At 34.1% G+C, this 24,365-nt stretch overlaps 1 protein-coding gene and 1 long non-coding RNA gene across 2 annotated transcripts in view; one reads left to right on the top strand and one right to left on the bottom strand.

Moving 5' to 3' along the window:
• Positions 1-24,365, bottom strand: part of LOC117335600 (transcription factor SOX-13-like) — a 73,017-nt gene that overhangs the window by 31,928 nt on the left and 16,724 nt on the right.
• On the top strand, positions 1,253-4,941 carry LOC117335603. Its single transcript, XR_004534463.1, has 2 exons — positions 1,253-1,356; positions 4,561-4,941. It is a non-coding gene; the product is annotated as an uncharacterized LOC117335603 (long non-coding RNA).

The raw sequence follows: 24,365 nt of genomic DNA, 5'->3' as shown, positions 1-24,365 counted from the left end.
CTAGCTGGGTTTTTAAATTATTAAGATTTGTACTCTCATTTCCTGCCATAAGGGTCAATACAAGATCACATACAATATATCATCCATGATTCTTTGGTTCCATTTTTAATACAAATCATCACAAAATGTCACTTTTATCACAATAAATTCAAACTGATCGATGGCTATTCAGGTATATTCACAATAGTTCACAAACATATTCTAACTGCTTTTTTATGTCATAGTTTCCTTTAAATATACATCATTTTTATGATTTCTGAAATTTGAGGATGCATTTTAAAAAGGAAAGCAAGAGAGTTTCACCCAATATATTCCATCAGTCTTTAACTTAGCTACTCCTATTAAAGGAATTCTTTCTTTTCAGGTATGTCCTGATTATTTTGTCTGAAGAAATAAATATTTTCACAAGAGATTTTAAATAATGATGAACTCTCTTGGGTTGACCCCCAAGACTTCACCTACTTTCATTAGTGCCAATCCTATTCAAATTTTTAGGATATTTTGTAACTTCCATTTCTGAGAGTTCAATTAGATGTACAAGATAAGATTGAAAAAGAACTGTCACCTCTTTTTAGAATTAGAATTGTTGGTAAAAGTCCGATTAAATCATCAAGATTTACACTTCACATTTAACTTAACTTTTCTCATATTAAATAATTGCTAAAAATCCACTAAACAGTGTTATTCTCAAATATTTGTTCCATTTTTTCATTGCTCTCAACAAAAATATCTCCTTTTAAAAAAATCAATAATAATCATTGTTATCAGCTTGATGTAGTATTAGCAGATTGCATGTCCACAATAGCATAATGTTTAAATAGAATATTTAGAATTAAATATTAAAATAGATATAAATATTTATATATTAAAACTATGTCAATGTTGTTATTTTTCTTTCCTTAGATAGGAATATTGTTAATTACAAATATCATATGCCAGATAATTAATTAATAATATAATCATTAGAATTATTTAAAAAAAATTAAATTATATCGATATCAAACTGTGAAATATTTTTATAAATTGAAGTTATATGCCTACCTTTGATATACCTAGACCTGTCTTAACTGTTCCAAACAGGGCATCTATTCCAAGTGTTGTTGTCAGGGATATTGAACAAGGTGGAATAAAATTGAGGAAATGCTCATCATATTATATATACGGGTGGGGAAGGCTCAATGTATACTATCACTTCCTACTTGTTAGAAACACAGTCCCCCGAGGGTACGAACAAATACATAATTGTCACTGATCTGTCACAACTAGTATGGATATTCTCTTGGTGTAGAATCATTCTGACAAATAATAAAAGGTGTTGTAGCTACAGTCTGCCTTTAAGGAGTTGACCCAACACAGGTAGGAAGAACTCCGACTTGATGGATCAGTGCAATCAGTTTTATTTGATTGATGGCAAGACAATACTGGTACATGTACCTGGCCAGCTACCTGTGTGTCTCACCTGTGTGTCTCACCTGTGTGACCTGCAACACCATCCTCCTGTCCATGTCAATCTGTGACTTAGATGCATCATGTTGGCATACATTTGTTGTGCATGACTATTTTTTTCTTTACATATATTGAAAGGTTTTGTAAAATTGAACAAATATTAGTATTTGTTGCAGTCTGTCTCTTGATGCATTGCTGGAGTATGATTGTGGCAGGGATATGAGAGTAAACTTCATAAAGCTGATATAATTGTGCTATGAGCACAGGTTGGACACAATTAAAATCAATTAATAAAATGTAAAATTTTAACATTCTAACTTGAACTATGAAATTAGCATCTAACAGTCAAGGTGACAAAAAATTATTCAGATATCACTTGGCTCATCAAACCAAAATAAAAAAGTTTGATGCAGAAATCTTTATTTAATTTGGTCAGATGATATGACAGGATGTTGATTTTATGATGATTTAATTACACTTTCCATATAAAGAGATGGTCAAATTGAACAACAACTAATTAAAAAGGTCAGAAATCATTTTGGTCATAATAAAGCCAGAAATCTGAGGTAGTATATCAGGTTTCACGAGGACAAAACAAAACGGACTGGGAACGTTAATTGTGAAGTATGAATGAGTGGGGGAAATACAAACACAAACAAGACCAGGATTTTCTCAGGATCTGCATCACTTAGGAGCACTTGACAAAGTCCTTCACATTTGTAGCATGTACGAGATAAAATCTAGTATAGTGGATGATTAATATACCAAAGTGAATTGTTCTAGCCCGATTGTGTGCAACAATGTCACATACGACGGTGATTCACGGCCAATACATTAATACGAGTTGTTCCGAGTTCTATGAATGTTTATAAAAGTTAGTAATGGACAATTTGTCAATTCATTGTTCTAATTGGCGTACCAGCTTGTGTCTCGTATGAAACTGTCGAAATATGACGCATTTTTACAACATCTTGTGATCAACAAACACAGCCTTTCTTCCTATTTCCTGTTTTCATATCAACACTTTAATTACAGGGAAATATTCCATAAAACAATACTTCATATAAGTCTATTGATATCAAGTGGTTCTAAAAATATTTTGTCGTTGATGTTTCACAAAATCATACCATTGTTGTCAATTGCATCTAAAAAAATTTCCTGTTCAAAAGCAAAACTGATAAGTAAAATTTAATCCTTTAGTATATATACATCTATAATAATCTAGGACCTAATACTGAAATCAAAATTCTTGTTTTTCGATACAAATGATATATTGTTTAAAAGACAGTGAGGAAATATTCATCTACTCTTTTGTATGACAATCTACGATAAAATAAAGAAAAGCTGTTATCTTTTTTTTTTCATATATATATAACAGAAAAAAAGGTAAATTCTCCATATTTCGGAAGGAGAATTCTAATTAATTGCAGGAACAATTAAACACATTTAACAATGAATTTTTCGATCAGGTTTTGTCATATAACAGGCATTTATTGTACATTCTTTTTCATTTCAAATTAGCCATATGTGAATTTCTTCCCGATGGTGAAATATACTTGCTGGCAAAGTAGAATGAGATTTCAGGGGGACAAAATGTGGAGAAATTGTACTTGTTGCACGAGTGATGCTATATTTGTATGAAGCCAGATTTCAACAGACACAGTTAGAGGTGATACATCAGGTGACTATCACAAGTCCATCACCTACCTGTCAGACAACAGTACTATTCTACATGACAGGTAACTGTGTATATAGGACTACCCTGAATGTGTAAAGATTTAGTCACAGACGTTCAGTACTACTCATACATTCCGATCAACTTAGCTTTTCTATCATACTGTCACATATCCCCATCAAAAACATATTTCATTTTCTTATATCATAAAAAAATGTCTAATGTATACGTATTATATATATGTAAGGTTTCTGAATGAGATTCCAATGCAAAAATGTCCGTTTTCCTTACCTGAGTCCATTAAACATCCATCCATTATGAAAAACTTGAAACTAAAATAAAACAGATCTTCTAAAACACCCCTTTAAATTTTCCTCACTTTTAAAAGTTTTTTGGTTTTTTAAATTCAAGACGGGTGTAGACCATTTGGAACATCTAAGTCGTAGCTCACATGTATTTAAAGTTAACTTTTTAAATGCCCCACACAGCAATCCTATCATCAATTAAATTCCAAAGACAATGGGTATAGAGAACAACAATAAACATTAGGTACACAATACACAATATTAAAACAAAATATTTAAATCCATGACACGGCAGTAATCGCCTCTACCTACGTTAAATAACGACTGATAATTAACTTATAATCATTGTTTCATCTATCTTAATGAAACAGCACATTTTATTGTTTTAGCTAAACTAAAATATTTTAATCAGACTATTAGAATCTGACCTTCAAAATATAATACGTCATAGTACCCCCCTCAAATCTTACAAAATTCCTCACTAACAAGGTATTTATTTTGAGAAAGATATTTTCGCCTTTCTAAAAATTTGGTTTTGAATTAATTAAAAGCAAGGTATATGTTTGACATGTTTTCCTACAGAGTAAAAAGAAACCCATAAATTGCTGGCGTTAAGGTTGCCAATGACTTTTTACTAATTTTAATTGTACTAGTAAATAAACTGTTTACTAAAATAGAGTTAAAAGGTAAACTGACAAATTATAATGTTGACACATTGTTGAGATTAAAGCTGTTTTTTAAGCCTCGCGGCAGTATTTTTAATTTTATACATATATATATACCACCTCAAATTTGGATACAATTAGCAATTTATACTGCATCCTTTTGTGAATATTAATATATGCATTTAAACTAAAATCTGTTCAGATTTGACTTTTAAACTTCCATTTTGGTTAAATATTCATTTTTTTTTTTCATAAAATATTTAAAATCTATTTCAAATCTGATGATAAAAGTACTTCTCAGTATTTCTATCTGCAATTAATAACTGATTTTATTGTTTTATCAAAAAATCTATATGTATAAAACAAAATCAGTTTTGTTAAATACAACATAGATCTCATTATAAGAAATTAAGCCAAATCAAACTGTTGCCGATTTCAGTAACTTTCCAGATTTTTTTTTTTTCCACAGGTGTGATGTTACGTGGGTGGAACAACTACTTGGTCCTTACCTGGCCAAACATCAATCAGTCTACAAACATCAGAATCTAGCCTCTTGAGGAAGAGGAACATTGGCAACACACCATGACCAGGTAGAACGTCCAGTCTACATCAAACGGTCAGGTGACAGGTGCCTCTGGCCATGCTGGCTGACATTACAGGGTGATAATACAACATGATTAGCCTGTCAGTACCTCGCTGTATCAGATGTGCTTTAAGCTGGGCTGCCTTTTAGCAAGGCGTACGCCAGGTTTACAACCTAAATCACACCAGATTACATAACACATTGTCATTTAAATTTCCCTCCTGTGTGTACTTTTAACAGGTGAAGCAATAAAACTATAAGAAATTATGACTGAATTCATACATACATCCTCTTATCTATATGATATATGTTACAGAACAATTCATCAAATCTGTCCTGAAATTTAAGGAGACAGCCGCATTGAACACTGGACATTTAATGCTGAATCATTATGTTTGTGGAGTGTAACAATGACACATGATACAGCCCGAGACAATACAATCCGACATATTTCTATTGTTTTAATAAATATGCTGAATCAGAGTGTGTAATTCTGTACACAAATATCTATATATATACCTTTAACGATACACCTGAGCCGAATATATTTCTTCCACTGTATCTCATTAGCACTGTGGACAAAAGATTCCCTTTATTTTAACCAACGAGTTTAAACCTAAATAGTATAAAATATTGACTTCTAGGTCTCTTTTAAAGACACTTACCTGAGCTTTCGTTTCCTATTCGGCCTTTCTCTGTTGTGTATTTTTTTCATTTGATTACAAACTTTATTTTTACCTAGGATGAAGCTCGACATCCCAACTGAAATACCTGTGTATGAGCCTCTATCTATCTGATTATGCGTAGTGAGGATACATGATTTTTAATTGATTCACCTGTTGTTTTCAAAAGACAAAGGAAATGTCTTTATTGTGACAATGGCACATATCGGCCAGGTGAGTATTCACATCATCTGTGAGACGCCTGGACACAGGTACACACAAGTACACAGGGTCGTCAGGCTAATGAAAGCACAGGAAGTCAGACACACTCCATCTTCCTTTGTTTCTTGTTTAATCTGTATCGATGCGGATACAGGGGAAGGACCGCAATCAAAGCATTGGCAAAGTGATTATTTCATCGACTGTACAGTTATATAAACATACAATGGCTGCTCAGGTATTCATTAGATGGACTGAGATATGTTAATTTAGCTATTAGAGAATTTGTAGAATAATTGATATATTAGTTTTGAGCATTATTTTATCATCAACAAAAAACAAATTGCCCAATTAGAATGTGTAAAATTTTAGAAGCCAGTATTCGATAATTAATCGGGGACCGAAAACTGATCTTTTAATTAACACCTTATAAATTCCCTAGTATTTGATATATGTTGACTAGGCTTTAAATACGTTTGCTTATCATAGTGCAAATTAATTCTGGAACACTTCTGTAATATGACATTTATTTTATTTAAAACCTGAAATAACCGAAACCTGTGTAATCCCACACTTTCTAATATGAACCAGTTAAGGCACACACCTGTTAACCATATATAACCTGTCCAATAAAATTTACCACATTTTATGCTATCATTTCACATGTGCACCTTGTGCATCAAGATTACATCACGAAAACAACCATTATGTCGTTCAAATAAATCTTTTCCTTGCCGAAATTTTTCCAGTGTGAATTCATCTTCTGTCTATGTTTTTCACTACCAGACAATAGAAATCTATTTATCTTACTGGAATACAATAGCTATATGTTCGTTAGTGCAGCGGAGAAATTTGTGTGCTCCGTTCTGGTCAGTCACTCTTGCCCTTCATTGCTGGGGGGCCCTCGGAAGGCCAGTCGCTGCCTTGTGTTGTTTTGACACTACAGAAATCATGTGTAGCCCCCAGGTAGGACAACCTTCAGCATGGCTGAGTCATTAAACTTCAAACCAGAAACAAAAGGAAAACAAGGGAGGACACGGCCAAAAACACAGAGACAAGCATGTCAGCGAACATGATTCAACAACACCTTCTGTGACCCGGGATTAATCTTAACACAATGAAACAATGTTGTCTTTTCACAATATCCTGTCATTTCTCTCTTATCTCAGCCCCTACAAAGACACATATCTAATTCTCTTAATATTAACAATCTTACACGTCGTAAAGACAAAGAGGCTACATAACAGCTTTTTCAATAGGTCATAAAAACGTTTGTATCTGATTCCAAATGAAGTGTCATTCATTTTGACGTGAGTGTGGAAATGTGACACGATTTCATTATTTTCCATATGACTAGGACAACTGAAACATCTGTTTTATAACCATCCAAGTTATGTTATATGGTTACTATAGGTAGATTCCGTGCTTGATCACTCTCTACATCCCGTTGACTTCTGTGCACTCCACAAGATTTAACAGATCGTCATCCGTCACAAGATTCAGTACCCCATAACACTTGTCCCTCCATGTAGTCCCCACTACCGCGTGACCTTAGTTAGGGATGGTGGTACCGTAAGACACTCAAAATCTACTCACTTTGGCAGTCAATAAGATGGTTATGTATGACTTGAGCCTTGTACAACATTACAGAAAACATAACCAATATTTTCCTATATATCATGTCTTTGTACCTATTCTTTCATTTTTTCTTTCCTGTTTTTTGTTCTTCTGTCATTCATGTATGTAGCCTTCCGTTTCACAAGTTTGACATCAATTCTATTAAGATATCGACACCCTCATGTTTCGTGTTTCCTCAAATATGATTGCCATGTTCTGTGAACCCGCTGCACCTTTCTGTTCATGGTCCCATACGTACCAATCTAACATGCTCTCATATACAACTGAACACTGTCTCAATTGATATTTCAAAATCACTTTTTAAAGGAAACGTTTCATTTGTATTATTTGTAAAGTTTCATTACAGGCGTAGATTAAATCAATATAAAATTTATTATGACAATGTCCCTCACTGTTTACTATCATAGCCATACATGTCTTGTAATCTTTGTCACAAGCTGGTTTAAAGTCGGGATAATTACGATTGTCGTTGGATTGCATGTCAGTGAAGGATATATGATGGATATCCTTCCACGACTACAGCCGAGAAGTATGTAGTTTAACTGACTGACAGTCGCGTGGAGCTCGATCTCGTCCCGAACCTCCATCACTCCTGATTAATTGATTTGACCAGGCTGGGACAACTGTACAAAGTTGTAATTAAATGTAATATTGATCCGTAAATTAGTTCATTTCTGTCTACTTAGTATCATCGTCGTATTGTTCACACAATATCCTGTCTGCTACAATAGCTACATAATTCCACCTGTCTCTCTAATTGATTTTTTATTCTTTGTCAAATTGGAACATCTAATGCCGGAGCTATTCTAATTGATTGCCGTGTTCAGCCTCTGCAACTTTCTCAGCTCAGACTCAGTATCTCTAATGGACAAGCAGTGCGGTTCTAATCACGGCTGCGTTGTTGTGTATTTCAAATTAAACTGCCGCTTTTCAAAAAGTGCAAGTGGTGTTTATCTGACACAGAAACGCAAAAAAATTACCATTTTGCACAAAAGACTTCAGTGTCGTTATTGAAGACGATCATCAAAAAAATGTATTGCTGCCGTTTCCTACCGAGAATAGTCAGGCATTACACAACAAACATACCGACTTTGTCTGACAATCACATGTTTTTATATAATACGAAATACCTCCTATAATTACACATTAAAACACAGTAATGTAATTGATTTGTAACTGGTTTTCTCTGTATCATAGCAGACAATGATCAGGGGTTTGAGCAAGGACAATACAACTTCTGTCACATGAAGGCATGTTCTAATACCAACCCACAAATTGAATTGTCATAATTTTCTAGTATATAATTATCTAACCTTTCATTTCTGAGATGAATATTTCATTTTATTATTAGTATATCATAAAGATTCTGTGATGTGACACCATATCTATTTCAGTGAGGATTCTGACTTAAAAACCAGAAATAGGAATTGAATACATCACAATAATTATCAAATATCTCAGATGTCCAGTGTCACCTTCAATGGTATTTAATTGATTATATATCCTTAAATATGACAAATATCAAAATTTTATGCTTAATTTCATGTTTTACTTTTCCCAACATGTTTTACTTTTCTGTTTTTTATCTGATAATATTCTGCATCAATTCCAAATATTGTTGGTAATACTCTTTTTATGAAAAGCTACGAAGATATTACTTTATGATGAAATCAAGCCTATTAATACATGTTTAGAAAATATAAAATCTTAAACAATCTTACATTATGAATATAACATGTAAATGTGAACTTATCTGTTTTCATTTTATTCAATGTTAAACATTTTAACATTTATTCTACATGAATTTCTTCATCATTTAAACAAAATGTTCTGAATCGGAATCAGTTTCACAACTTTCAGTGAAGTAATATAATTTGATAGATCCTTACAAATGTAATGTGACCAATGATTTACCCTGGACATACTTCTATAGATCCTAAGCTTTCATTCTCTGTTCACCATTATACCTCCTAATGACATCTAACATGAATTGGTCAAAGAATGGACTTCAGTGTCCGCCTGGACAGAGGTCAATTCAACCTCAATTCAGAGCTACAGGGTTGTCCGATATGACCTGATTTTAGGCTACAAGACATAGGTCAATTCCTGCTAATATAGAGGTATAACTGGGACAGTTAACCAGGATAACTTGGTAGATTTAGGGAATAATAAAGAGTATTATGGGGTACCATTCCTCAATAACGTCTGCCAATTTTGGACAATAATACATCATTGTTAGACTAAGCACAGGGGACTGTTGTCACAAAGGATCATTATTGGTTGTTAATTGAAAATTGAACTATTTAACCGAGATGAGATACAGAAGGAATCGAGAAGGAATTTCAGAAGAAGTTTATAGAATATTTATGTAATATTTCTTTTAGGGGTAAGGAAGAAATCTTAAAAGATCAAAAACTTGTCAACACATTGGATAAGAAAGTGTTGACACAAATATTCCTAATTGTAATTAAAGCACAATATATCAAAAAAAATCTGTTATGCATATATATAACAGTCTTTTGCAACTGTGTTAAAAGTTATGATATGTTAAAGTTATGATAAGTTAAAGTTATGGTAAGTTAAAGTTATGGTAGGTTATAACATGTTATCATGACAACTACAGAAAGAGAAATGCATGAAGACTCATTCCAGCCAAACAGGAAATGGGAAAGGCCAGGGGTTTCCAATCTCAGATATTTAAAATGAACAACATCAGATTTTTTTCCCCCAGAACACTCTACTTCAATTTCATTCATGTGTAGTGTTTGTTTGCTTTTTTCTAAAGTTCCAATTTAAAATGAGGAAAAAAAGGGCAAATACTTTGAATAGGTGAATTTGATTCTTATCACTCAGTAGAATTAATAAAACCCAAACTGTTGGAGCTGCCAGGTACAGATATGGCAGCGAAAAAGATTAAGGGCCACATGTGTTAGAAATAAAATATACTTTAACCAAACAATCTGCGAGTTTTGTTCTTTTATCATGATATATCTAAAACAAAACCCCCCAGAATTGTGTAAATTTCTCTTCAATCTGATTTTTGTTCCCCAGTAAAGATAATAGAACAGTTGAGCATGGCCGTTTGTCAATCCGGTGTCATAACGCTCGAACATATGGACCTACCCCCAAAGCTGCTTTGTTTCAAACTCTTAAGATAATTTTGAATTATTGTAGTTTTCTACAGGAAAAAAGTAGTTCCAAGTTAAAAGGCCTGTCAGAAGGCATTATGAAGATTGGACTCAAATATCATATGCCAAAGCGTATGACACGTTATATGCTCTGCTCCGTTTCACCAAAGATAATTCTGACAGTGATGACGACTTAAGTAAAATGTACACCACACAAAAGATTTTTTTTAATTTCTGAGAAATCTTTTTCTTGAACCAATTTTAATGTAGATTTTTAAAGGATGTATTGAATCAAAGATGACATCTAACATTCACTTGTGAAAAATGTTTAATATGGCTACAATTTTTTTAAGACAGCTCCCTTCTACCAAAGTTCAGTTAAATGACAAAAAACCTAGATATCTTTTTTATTTTTCATTTCATCGTCTTTTTATGTATTTTTATCAAATGGCTAGCAGAACGGTGATTATTTTACTTATCATTTGAATGATTTATGCTCCAATATAAATAGACTTTCAGTAAATGATTTATATAGCCTCTATGTGTATTCAGGATATCTACTTATCACTGAAGTTTTGATAGCACAGCTGATCTATTTAGCATTTTAAAGAAGTAAAGATTTTATACATAAGCAACATAAATAGTATCATTATAATTTCATGTAAAAATTGTTACTTTTATATAAATGTTGATAAATAGTGAAATTTCAATATATCTATGACAACAACATTGATTCCTTCTAAATTACGACTCATAAAACTTTCTTCAGTTTTTTGTACATTTTTACAATAAATAAAAAGCAAATTATAGAAAACTTATACAGTGATAACCACTGGTATGAACATATGTTATGTAATTTTCATTTTTAATCAACAAAACAATTATTAACTATATTTTTTAAGAAGAATTAGATAAATATTAATTTTAAACATATTTTTTGGTTGTTTTCCTGTGTTTGGTGAAGGATTTAAAACGATTTTTAAACAGAAAATTGAAAATAGAAAATAGATCATAGCCATACCCTAAATATCTATAAACATGATCTGTTAAATTACTTGTCTGAGTGAAAATATATCTGGACATTACCACTGAATAATTAATGTCAATATATGTTTTATAGTTCAGTTATGAAATAATCAAATAACAGAAAGATTATATAAAACATTGCTATAAGAATTATATCACTCAAATCAAATTCTGAATAATTCTAACTGTCTAAAATTATATCACAATAAGTTTGTTCACAAATTTAGCGTTAAAATTAATCAGAAAAAAAACATGTCAAACTTGTCAAATTAATAAATCACATATTTCCATCAGAATTTTTTTTTTTAAATATCACCTTAGCTATAATGATTATTTACAGCTGAAAATCATAAATACTTTAACTAATGATACAGCATCACATTATGAGTGACACCATGGCCACATGTGTTATTGACGATGACCTTCCAAATTCCTGAACACCTGCTCAAAACATCCCAACTGTTGAGAAACATTTCTCCACATCGAAAACGTAAACAAAACCTTTACGACCAACAGAGAACCTACAGCATCATTTATCCATCCTGGACTCGTTACGCAGGTTTGTCAGTGTACCTGTAGAGTTAACAGGTGAGCTGCGTACCTGTAATTAGCCCTACCTGACAGGTGTGTAGACCCCTCCATGTAAATATATCCTACCTGAGAGGCTGGAGCAGCACTGGATGCATCCTGACCTCCCTAGTATAAGCCTCACACAGAAGTCACACAACAGTAGGTATGTACACAACAAAAGGCAGGCCCCATATTGTAGTAGGCACACTAGGCCACTGAGAGCCCCCTCCTTTGGGCAGCCAGCCAATCAGTGGGCTTCTGGCTAGTGCGCTGACTGATGGACAGGGATGCTGAGAGAAGAAACTACTGCTATAGTACAATGCTGTCTTTCTCACCACCATCAACAGGAGTTATCAGGGGGCCTCCGAGGGGCACCTGTCCTACACCACATTTTGTCAACACTTGGGCCTTCTAGAAGAAATCTAGGGGTACAGATAGGAGAGGTTTCCCTATGACAGAAATGAAGGGAAAGATTTCACATCAATTTCTCTATGAAATTCAAAAACAATATAGATCTGTTCTGGGCAAATTGATAGTAAGACTTTAAATACATTGTCAACATACTAACAAGTCTTAGTTGTAATCACATTGCTATCTATCAACATTGATTATTAATTCAATATTTAAACAATAATTATCATATAAATAGAAGTTTAACAATCAATGATAAGTTTAATCATGATTTTTCTTTTCTAATATTTGTTTAAACTTTAAAAACATATCAAAGAGTTATTTAAATCTTTATTCTAATTAAAAGATACCTGGAATTCAATAACTTGAAATATTTAATCTATCTAATACAATTCTATTTATTTATCTAACATGTAATTTTTCAAGAAATTTCTTTACTATATTTAGATTTCTAAAAACATTCCAAGTTTAAAAGATCTGTTCTCACCCTGACAAAATGAATAAAATATTTATCTTGATTAATCAAATTATTACTTATCTAAATAAAGTGAAAACCTGTTTGATATTTACCCAGAACACTATTATTAGATATCAATGTTTTTGTTATTAGCAAATCACAAATACTTAATCATTTACAGAAAAAATATTCTAAACGTTTTCAGCTGAATAAATCTGAATAATCTGAATGTTGCTTTAAAAATTAAATACAACAGATCTGCACCATTTAGATATTTTATTGCATTAAATAGACACACCAACCTTAGAAATCTATTAATTAACATCATCAAATTACCAAAACAATACACATCCCAATTAATCTATCATCAGCATAATTAATAACTAAATACCAGGTGTCTTTGTGAATGGGATTGATAGGGCCAAGGGACATAACCCTGTCTTGTGTGACACCAGATGAGATCAATATTGTAGCCAGCCCATAGCTATCTGTGTTAGGCCTATCACTGGCTTTACAGATAAGGAAACAACCCAATATCATTAGCCTGCTTCTTGACAGAGGTCAAAGGATATCCAACACTTCTGTTTGTAAATATTTAAAATTGGATATTTGGAGCTTTCAAGTCTACTGAGATCAAAATCAAGGATAGATGACTTTTGGAAATCTTAACTGTAATGGCAGAGTAAATATGTGACTCTCTGACACTCAACACCAGATTCTGATCTCCAGTCTTTTCACATACTTCTTCAGCAGTTTTTTTCTAATCATTTAATTCATTTGTAATTTGTATTGTTTGTCATACTTGTTTTCTGGGTGATAAAAAATGCTCATATCACTTAAAAGTTAAACATTTTAAACTTTTTTTTATACAACAATGAAAACTGTTTGAACAATTTTTTCCTTAAAAAAGTTATTTTTGTAAAGTTAAAGAGTTTGTCACTTGCTTTTTCCAACAAAAGTGTCATTATAATCTATTATCAAACCTTCAGACTAAATTATAGTTATATTAATTATATTACACTAAATTTTAATTCTATAAGCTTAAAGCAGTTTTAACAAATCATAAAACTGTTAAGTATATGTCCATTTCAATCTTCTGGTTGGAATGGAATCTATAACAGATGGACAAACAATAAAAAGAAGTTTAAAAAAAAAACCATAAAAAAGACGAGTGTAAATTGATCACTTAGAACATATTTCATGTATCATTTGTCTCGCAATGGCTGGAAAGCATCTCCTTTAAACTCCCGATTGCTTATTTATCAAGCTAGTGGCACAGGAGCACAGGAAACAATACATTGTTTTAAGTCCCCTCAACAGATGGTTTGGGTCAGTTATAGGAGAAACGTATCCCTCCAGATTAAGCACTTCCTTCCCACCGGTGACACCAGATAGTTAATTTACTTTTTCTCTCCCCCATACACACATCAAAACTAATCCCTGCTCCTCACATTAATGGCTCATTAAATAAAAACACCAGCCTCCTACAGAACGCCACAGTATCAAAATAGTGAGGGAAAGCCGAGAGGCAACTAGAGTATTATTAAAACCAGAATTCACAGATTGTTTCGGTCACACAAGGTAATATTCATTTCAGGAACTTCACAAACGAAGCTAATAAAAACACCTCAACAGAAAAACAAAAGATGAGGAGTAGGATTTAGTTAACCGACAGCTGCAGTCCTGGGCATGGGAGACGATCAAGTGTTACATCACTATATAAACCTCCCTTACACATGTATATTTATGACATTCTTTTATTGAATAATTTCACTATGCATTAACTTAACACAAGCACATATAACAGTCAAATAGCAATCACTAATGTGCCTTTTGTTAAGAATCATGATCATAGGATGAAGACCATCCCTCATTTTTTATTTTATTTTTTATTTTTTTAATGGAAGAAAAGAGATCTGGTCTAGTTGATGTCCTATATAAGATATTTCAGTCTTTCTTCAGAGGCTTCAAAAAGCAAACTTTCTGTGATAAAATGTCTGAGCAATTTGGTTGCCATTAGAAATCTAATTTGTCTGAAATTTTTAACCAAAGTCACATAAATTATATTTGCATGAAAACATGGCTTTGTATTTAGTTTAAGAGACAGTAAAAGACAAAATTCCATCCATTTTCCACCTTTTGAAGAAAAGTTTTAAATTTAGAACAAAACTATTTTCAGAAATGAGACAGGGGCACAAACCCATTAACATGTGTTACTCGTGATAATAGCTGCAATGCTCAAGCTAAACATAACAAAATACCAACGAACATGTTATACAACTAGTTAAGAAAATTTAACATTCTTTTGTACAATCCGAACAAATCGAACAAATAAAGAAAGCCGTCACTTTCCCTTTAAATCAAACCAATTAAACGGTGGAATTATAGACGTAGATATTTAGAGCTGTTCCGTTACCACGGTAAAGCATTTTGACGGGACTCCATCTTGTTCCATTACGTTTCCATGTCGACTAACTTCCCCTCTACTACTGCACTTTATTACTCTTCTGGAAGCACTTTTAAAATGAAGTGAAAAAGTTGTAGCAATTTATTTAAGTACAGCCTTGACCCGGTTTTAGAATGTTTAAAAGCTGAAAATCTTTGAGCATAAAAGTTTGAAATGATACCACATCCTCAGCTGACGTGCTAAGGTTCTAACAAGTAAAATAAACACCTCTTGAAAATTTCAGAACTATTTAAGTGCTTTTTCTAAAAAGTAGGCAGCTTGTACAGGATGCTGGCCGGTACGCAACACAATGATGAATTGTCGCATTATCAAGCTTCCTAACACTTTATTAAATTCAGCTGGTCGCAACTCCTTTTCACAAGATAACTTAACAAAACAACAATCCAAAAAAAGCATTTTGTGATAAAAAAAATTACAGGAAATGTTTCTTATGCCAAAGAGTTGAGACTATGAGTCATTATATACAGGAAAGAACAGGGCAATGGAAAAACGGAACGACAGGGGTAAAAAAAAAAGACAACACAGAGGAGGAAAATAGAAATTCTATCACGATTAATAATACATTCCACTTCTATATCCTTTATAATGACGTTCATTTTTATCACAACATAAATGTTGTTTTGTTGATGAAAATAACTGAGGGTCTGAAGCCAATTTACTTTAAAGGAGTAAGTTATCGCGGCAACATTAGTCTAACTACACTACAAAGCCGGCCCAGTTATTAATGGGGCGATAAGAATGATTGGGAGCACCAACAAACAAAATGGCCACTGATAGAATCTGAGAGGGTTAAACGGGGAAAGTCCCACAATGGATTTGGCCTGTTAGGCTCACCTAATAACAAAAGGTTCCTCCCCTAACTCATCTATAATTATTATCAAATGTAATAAAACTCTGACTAAAGACAGAGCAAAGGAGAAGTCCCTCCCCCTTTACGATAAGATGTAGGGATAATGTTATTAAAGATAATCACTAACTTTCACAATACATCTATCTATTAGATTGTTTCAACATTTCTGTCGGAACCTGCCAGTCATGGTCTGGCTTCCATTGTGCAGGAATTCATGCTCAAACAGCCGCGGCGACAGAACTCTACATTTATGAAGATATATTCTTCATTGATTCCAAACGTTTGATTGTTTCAACATTTCTGTCTGTAGTTTTGTAATTGGTTCCAAGATTGGTTGGTGCAGCAAGGAGCTGAAATAGGCATGGACCTATTTCTGAGATCAAAATTAAAATTATGGCAACAAATTCAATTTCTGCTGGCATTGTGGTTTATGATTGTTTCAGATTAAAGCTCAAAACATTATTAAAAGATATAGAAATAATTTCAAGTGCAAACATCTTGAAACTTTGCCAACTGTTGAATAATTTGTTAATATATCATAAAGAATAGCTTGATTAGAAACATTAAAACAATTCAGTAAATGTGTTTGGTGGAACAGGAAATTATCATTTGAGATAACATAATTCCATTTTTTACTGTACAATTATGTCACAATAAAACGTTTTGGGTGACTGTTTGATGTATGTGTAGTTTGTGTACAGCGTCTTACCACAAGTCACAGGGCTGAGAACGTAATCATATTATCATACATCCACTTCAACAGGTAGCTGCAGTGCTTGCTGCTATTACAAGGGTTTACAATGATATACTTAAAGTAATTAAGGATGTTTGACTCTGAAGATCATAACATGAGTTACACAGTGTTGAGGCCCCATACACTGAGTCAGGCACCATATTTACCATTATACAGTATCAGGGCACCATACAAAAGTTATACAGTGTCAGGGCACAACACACCATTATACAGTATCGGGGCACCATACACAAGTTATAAAGTGTCAGGGCACAACACACCATTATACAGTATCAGGGCACCATACAAAAGTTATACAGTGTCAGGGCACAACACACCATTATACAGTATCGGGGCACCATACACAAGTTATAAAGTGTCAGGGCACAACACACCATTGTACAGTTTTGGGGTACCATACACAAGTTATACAGTGTCAGGGCACAATACACCATTATAGAGTATCGGGGTACCATACACAAGTTATACAGTGTCAGGGCACAACACAGTGGGCTATACAGTGTTGAGGCACCATAAACAGGTTGTACAGTATCAGGGCACCATACACAAGTTATACAGTGTCGGGGCACCATACACAAGTTATACAGTGTCGGGGCACCATACACAAGTTATACAGTGTCGGGGCACCATACACAAGTTATACAGTGTCGGGGCACCATACACAAGTTATACAGTATCGGGGCACCATACACAAGTTATACTGTGTCGGGGCACCATACACAAGTTATACAGTGTCAAGGCACCATACACAAGTTATACAGTGTCAGGGCACCATACACAAGTTATACAGTGTCAGGGCACCATACACAAGTTATACAGTGTCAGGGTACCATACGCAAGTTATACAGTGTCAGGGCACCATACACAAGTTATACAGTGTCGGGGCACCATATGCAAGGTATACAGTGTCGGGGCACCATACGCAAGGTATACAGTGTCGGGGCACCATACACAAGTTATACAGTGTCGGGGCACCATACACAAGTTATACAGTGCCGGGGCACCATACACAAGTTATACAGTGTCGGGGTACCATACACAAGTTATACAGTGTCGGGGAACCATACACAAGTTATACAGTGTCCAGGCACCATACACAAGTTATACAGTGTCCGGGCACCATACACAAGTTATACAGTGTCCGGGCACCATACGCAAGGTATACAGTGTCGGGGCACCATACGCAAGGTATACAGTGTCGGGGCACCATACACAAGTTATACAGTGTCGGGGCACCATACACAAGTTATACAGTGTCGGGGCACCATACACAAGTTATACAGTGTCGGGGCACCATACATGAGTTGCACAGTATTGGGGCACTCTTTGCATTTGATTAGTTATATATCAGAATGCCATTGGGTAAAAACTGCCATCCTGACTTTTATGAATCAGAAAAATGCAAGTTGTTATGTAGAGTATTACATGAGGAGTTTAATGATGATTTGGTAGAGCCTCATCCCTTCCGACTTTTCCACAGGTAGGGGGAAATTGTAAGGATATATAATTACGCGACTGCCTTTAACGACTCCTCTATAATGACTTTGGCTGCCCATTCAATATCAAATCATTAGCATGCATGTAAATACTACATCTAATGTTAAAACTAATTTTCTCGGAAATTCTGAAGAAGATGGGCCAACACAGGAAAGAGCTGTTTGTCCACATAAATCTTGTTTTATCTTTTCAAATCTCAAGACAGAATTTCAATCCTAACAAATAATTGGCCTAAAAATAACAACTTATCTTGATTTTTTCAGTTTCAAAATGGTACAGCAAGACTCCTCTCAGAAGTCATCCATTTACTGTATTGTACAATACAACTGTTGGTATTTTACCAGAGAGAAAGGAAGACCGAAAAATCTTTTTGATATAACAATGGTTATATTTACCAAACAGCAATCAGAAACGAGGCAAACTAAATATCGTAAAGATATTCAAACAAGTTGGGCAGAAAGATGACTTCATTCTTTTAGGATATTACTGATAATGTCTTCGGATATAGACATATCTTTTACCGAATGACCAAAGACTGTCCAATGTTATTTTACCATATAAACTGGAACCACTTGAAACAAAAAACAACAACCATCTTAGTTCTTTAAATCTTTGAGTGTTCTGTGAAAGTTTGATATAACCAGTGATCTTATCTCCAATAAAGAAAGGCCAAACATTGCCGAGTCTTTGTACATGTCGGAGCATCCATTATTCTAATTAGTCGAAATGGATACCTGTGTACAAATATCGTTAGGATAAAATACAGGTATGTTATCATCTAAACAATATTTATTCAGGTTCGGGGGACACCTGTGGAGATAGTGATAGCTACAGAGGCTACCAAGATTGAGGTATTAACAAAGCCAAGCCCACAGCCGACGACGGCCTTTGATGTTTTTGAAAGAAACATTTCAAGAAGCCTGTGGATACATGCTGGCAGCAATATCTATAAATGTAGAGTTTTATTCCTTCCGTTGTTATAGAAGTTCTGGATGAAAAGCAAAAATATCACATACAATGTCCGTGTACTGCTGATCAACTTCTTTTGGTGGGTTGTTTATTTTCACACACTATAAAACCAGACTAGAACTTTGTTTAAGTTATATGTACATGCACTTGATGATAATTATTCTTTGACAATTAATTTACAATTGATTACAGGAAACAAGTTTTATCAAGTCTTCAATACTGTAATACAGGTGTTTTCAACATGTCTGAAATTTCATGACTTGTTGCCAAAGCTGGGATGTTCATTTTTTGCTGTATAGTCATATTTGGACAAACAATTGATGAGCATTAGAGAATTACATTTCTTTTTCTTTTGCTTGCTTGATAATATGACAATGGAACTTAAATATAGCCCAGCCTGATTTAATACTACAGATTTCTGACCCCAACTGATTACACCTGATCTAAGGCCCAGTGCCCACTATACAGACACCCCTGGGAGTCCTCAAACCCTGGACCCTTTATCCCTTTTAGCGCCTTCTCTCCTGTTCCAGCAAGTATCACTGTAAATACTTATGTTTATCAAACAAAGGGAGCAGAATTGGAAGTGTTGATTATTAAACACATTAGCTGTAAGAAATACAACACCCAGCCATCCCTAGGGAGAGAGATCAAATTCCCTGATAATCTCAGAGTTCTCAAAACAATACAGCTACAGACTTCTGTGTGGAGATATAAACACTAACTAACAGTGGCAAGATGGCCTGTCAACCTAACACAAAGGTCACTCTTATCCACTTGGACATGAGCTATGGAGGTTACTGATTGGCTCAAACCAATGTCACAGAAGCTCTGATTGGCTGGATTTGAGGCAACCTGTCCCCTGATTGGCCTGGAGCATGATGGGGAGTCTGAGAATAGGTCCAGCTTATCCAGATTTAATCTCACTCAGACAGCAGGCAATGATCTCTGTCAAAGCCAGTATTTGTTTATACATGTCATTCTGTAGAGATGATGAATCTGTACTTATGTACAGTCATACACAGATAACAGAAGTTAAGGCTATTCAGAAGTTGGAAAATAAAATCACTGAAATAAATTCTACAGGAAGACAATGATTTTATGAGAAAATTCACTACAATCATATTTTTTTTTGCTCCAATAAACTTTCTTCCAAACATTCAGAAATGTTTCCACAATTTAGTTTTAATCAGAAGTAGTATCCACAGAGATATCAATCTTTTATTTTCCAATGCTGTAAAATAATTACTATTTAGGGAAAATTTCTGGATTCCAACTCAGTTGAATTTTAATGACTGTAAGATGACTACGGATCAAGAAAAACGTGAGTCTGAATATTTTCATTATTCCAAATAATTAAGCAATGTTTGTTTAGAAGTACAGATAACTTCCCTTATTGACTGTAACACTCTGAGGGGAGGGACTAACTCAATATCAACATTTCCTATCTAAATCCATCCTCATATTACCCTTTTTTTTATAATATGACGTGTGACATGTGACTGGGGTTTCTTTTCTTTTTGTTTTCAATGCTTAAATTATCATAATCTTTATTTCCAATCACACAATCAAACACCGAAATTAGGAACATTTATATTACAGGATTATTTTGAGTGGAAGAACCAAACATATTTTTTTCCCCTGTGGCAAAATTCCACTCTGAATCTAATTGTGTAGAAATAGAGGCGGATGCCAAATCGGAGATGTCACTTACATAACTAAGAAGAAAAAGTAAATCTACTGTGACCACCTTAGTCTTGTTTAATTTATTCCACATCAGTATAAACTTTTCTGGCAGTAATTAATTGCAGGCATCTAAACCATTAACGATTAATTCCCAGATAAGGACTGCTCCCTGACCCAGTGTGGCCCCCTGGGAAACAATGGCTGATGCTAATCTGCCACTCTCCCCTGCACTAATGTTGTTCTGTTCTCTGGCTCTTTAATGTCCTGTGATAATGCCTCATTTGCCTAAACAGTGCACTGTAAAAGAGGCGGAACATTGTAATTACTACCAACAAGTTGAGACAAGGGTGGTACAACTCTACCGGGTGCAAAAAAACAAAAATGTCAGCACGGACACATTCCACAAATTAAAACTGCAGTAGCTCCTGCTTTGAAAAATAACAAGAATCTGTGCTTATACACGTATGTAATAAATATCTCAAACAATAGCTCACCATTTTCAAAATTGACAACGTACATTATCCCACTAAAATATCTCATAAAATGTATAGCGCTAGAATGAAATCTGAATTAATAATATTTCAAAAGAATCATACGTTTAGCCGATTATTCAAATATTTGAATTATTCATGTTTAATTTAAACGGTAATGAATAAATAGTACCAATGTATTTAATTTGTTTGACATTTATTGATGAACTTTTTGGAGCATAACAGACAAAAATGTTTGTGTGTAACTAACAAATGAGTGTCACCAACAGAGTGTAATAAGTGAGTGTAAGTGACAAATGAGTGTCACCAACAGAGTGTAATAAATGAGTGTAAGTGACAAATGAGTGTCACCAACAGAGTGTAATAAATGAGTGTAAGTGACAAATGAGTGTCACCAACAGAGTGTAATAAATGAGTGTAAGTGACAAATGAGTGTCACCAACAGAGTGTAATAAATGACTGTAAGTGACAAATGAGTGTCACCAACAGAGTGTAATAAATGAGTGTAAGTGACAAATGAGTGTCACCAACAGAGTGTAATAAATGAGTGTAAGTGACAAATGAGTGTCACCAACAGAGTGTAATAAATGAGTGTAAGTGACAAATGAGTGTCACCAACAGAGTGTAATAAATGAGTGTAAGTGACAAATGAGTGTCACCAACAGAGTGTAATAAATGAGTGTAAGTGACAAATGAGTGTCACCAACAGAGTGTAATAAATGAGTGTAAGTGACAAATGAGTGTCACCAACATAGTGTAATAATTGAGTGTAAGTGACAAATGAGTGTCTCCAACAGAGTGTAATAAATGAGTGTAAGTGACAAATGAGTGTCACCAACAGAGTGTAATAAATGAGTGTAAGTGACAAATGAGTGTCACCAACAGAGTGTAATAATTGAGTGTAAGTGACAAATGAGTGTCTCCAACAGAGTGTAATAAATGAGTGTAAGTGACAAATGAGTGTCACCAACAGAGTGTAATAAATGAGTGTAAGTGACAAATGAGTGTCACCAACAGAGTGTAATAAATGAGTGTAAGTGACAAATGAGTGTCACCAACAGAGTGTAATAAATGAGTGTAAGTGACAAATGAGTGCCACCAACAGAGTGTAATAAATGAGTGTAAGTGACAAATGAGTGTCACCAACAGAGTGTAATAATTGAGTGTAAGTGACAAATGAGTGCCACCAACAGAATGTAATAAATGAGTGTAAGTGACAAATGAGTGTCACCAACAGAGTGTAATAAATGAGTGTAAGTGACAAATGAGTGTCACCAACAGAGTGTAATAAATGAGTGTAAGTGACAAATGAGTGTCACCAACAGAGTGTAATAAATGAGTGTAAGTGACAAATGAGTGTCACCAACAGAGTGTAATAAATGAGTGTAAGTGACAAATGAGTGTCACCAACAGAGTGTAATAAATGAGTGTAATTGACAAATGAGTGTCACCAACAGAGTGTAATAATTGAGTGTAAGTGACAAATGAGTGTCACCAACAGAATGTAATAAATGAGTGTAAGTGACAAATGAGTGTCACCAACAGAGTGTAATAAATGAGTGTAAGTGACAAATGAGTGTCACAAACAGAGTGTAATAAATTAGTGTAAGTGACAAATGAGTGTTTCCAACAGAGTGTAATAAATGAGTGTAAGTGACAAATGAGTGTCACCAACAGAGTATAATAAATGAGTGTAAGTGACAAATGAGTGTCACCAACAGAGTGTAATAAATGAGCGTAATTGACAAATGAGTGTCACCAACAGAGTGTAATAAATGAGTGTAAGTGACAAATGAGTGTCACCAACATAGTGTAAAAAATGAGTGTAAATGACAAATGAGTGTCTCCAACAGAGTGTAATAAATTAGTGTAAGTGACAAATGAGTGTCACCAACAGAGTGTAATAAATGAGTGTAAGTGACAAATGAGTGTCACCAACATAGTGTAATAAATGAGCGTAATTGACAAATGAGTGTCACCAACAGAGTGTAATAAATGAGTGTAATTGACAAATGAGTGCCACCAACAGAGTGTAATAAATGAGTGTAAGTGACAAATTAGTGTCACCAACAGAGTTTAATAAATGAGTGTAAGTGACAAATGAGTGTCACCAACAGAGTGTAATAAATGAGCGTAATTGACAAATGAGTGTCACCAACAGAGTGTAATAAATGAGCGTAATTGACAAATGAGTGTAACCAACAGAGTGTAATAAATGAGTGTAAGTGACAAATTAGTGTCACCAACAGAGTGTAATAAGTGAGTGTAAGTGACAAATGAGTGCCACCAACAGAGTGTAATAAATGAGTGTAAGTGACAAATTAGTGTCACCAACAGAGTGTAATAAATGAGTGTAAGTGACAAATGAGTGCCACCAACATAGTGTAATAAATGAGCATAATTGACAAATGAGTGTCACCAACAGAGTTTAATAAATGACTGTAAATGACAAATGAGTGTCACCAACAGAATGTAATAAATGAGTGTAAGTGACAAATGAGTGTCACCAACAGAGTGTAATAAATGAGTGTAAGTGACAAATGAGTGTCACCAACAGAGTGTAATAAATGACTGTAAGTGACAAATGAGTGTCACCAACAGAGTGTAATAAATGACTGTAAGTGACAAATGAGTGTCACCAACAGAGTGTAATAAATGAGCGTAAGTGACAAATGAGTGTCACCAACAGAGTGTAATAAATGAGTGTAAGTGACAAATTAGTGTCACCAACAGAGTGTAATAAATGAGTGTAAGTGACAAATGAGTGTCACCAACAGAGTGTAATAAATGAGTGTAAGTGACAAATGAGTGTCACCAACAGAGTGTAATAAATGAGTGTAAGTGACAAATGAGTGTCACCAACAGA

The sequence above is a fragment of the Pecten maximus genome, chromosome 10 (genome assembly GCF_902652985.1).
Source record: "Pecten maximus chromosome 10, xPecMax1.1, whole genome shotgun sequence".
Lineage (NCBI taxonomy): Eukaryota > Metazoa > Mollusca > Bivalvia > Pectinida > Pectinidae > Pecten > Pecten maximus.
Note: the sequence above shows the minus strand (reverse complement) of the source record. Positions and strands in the feature narration are given on the sequence as shown.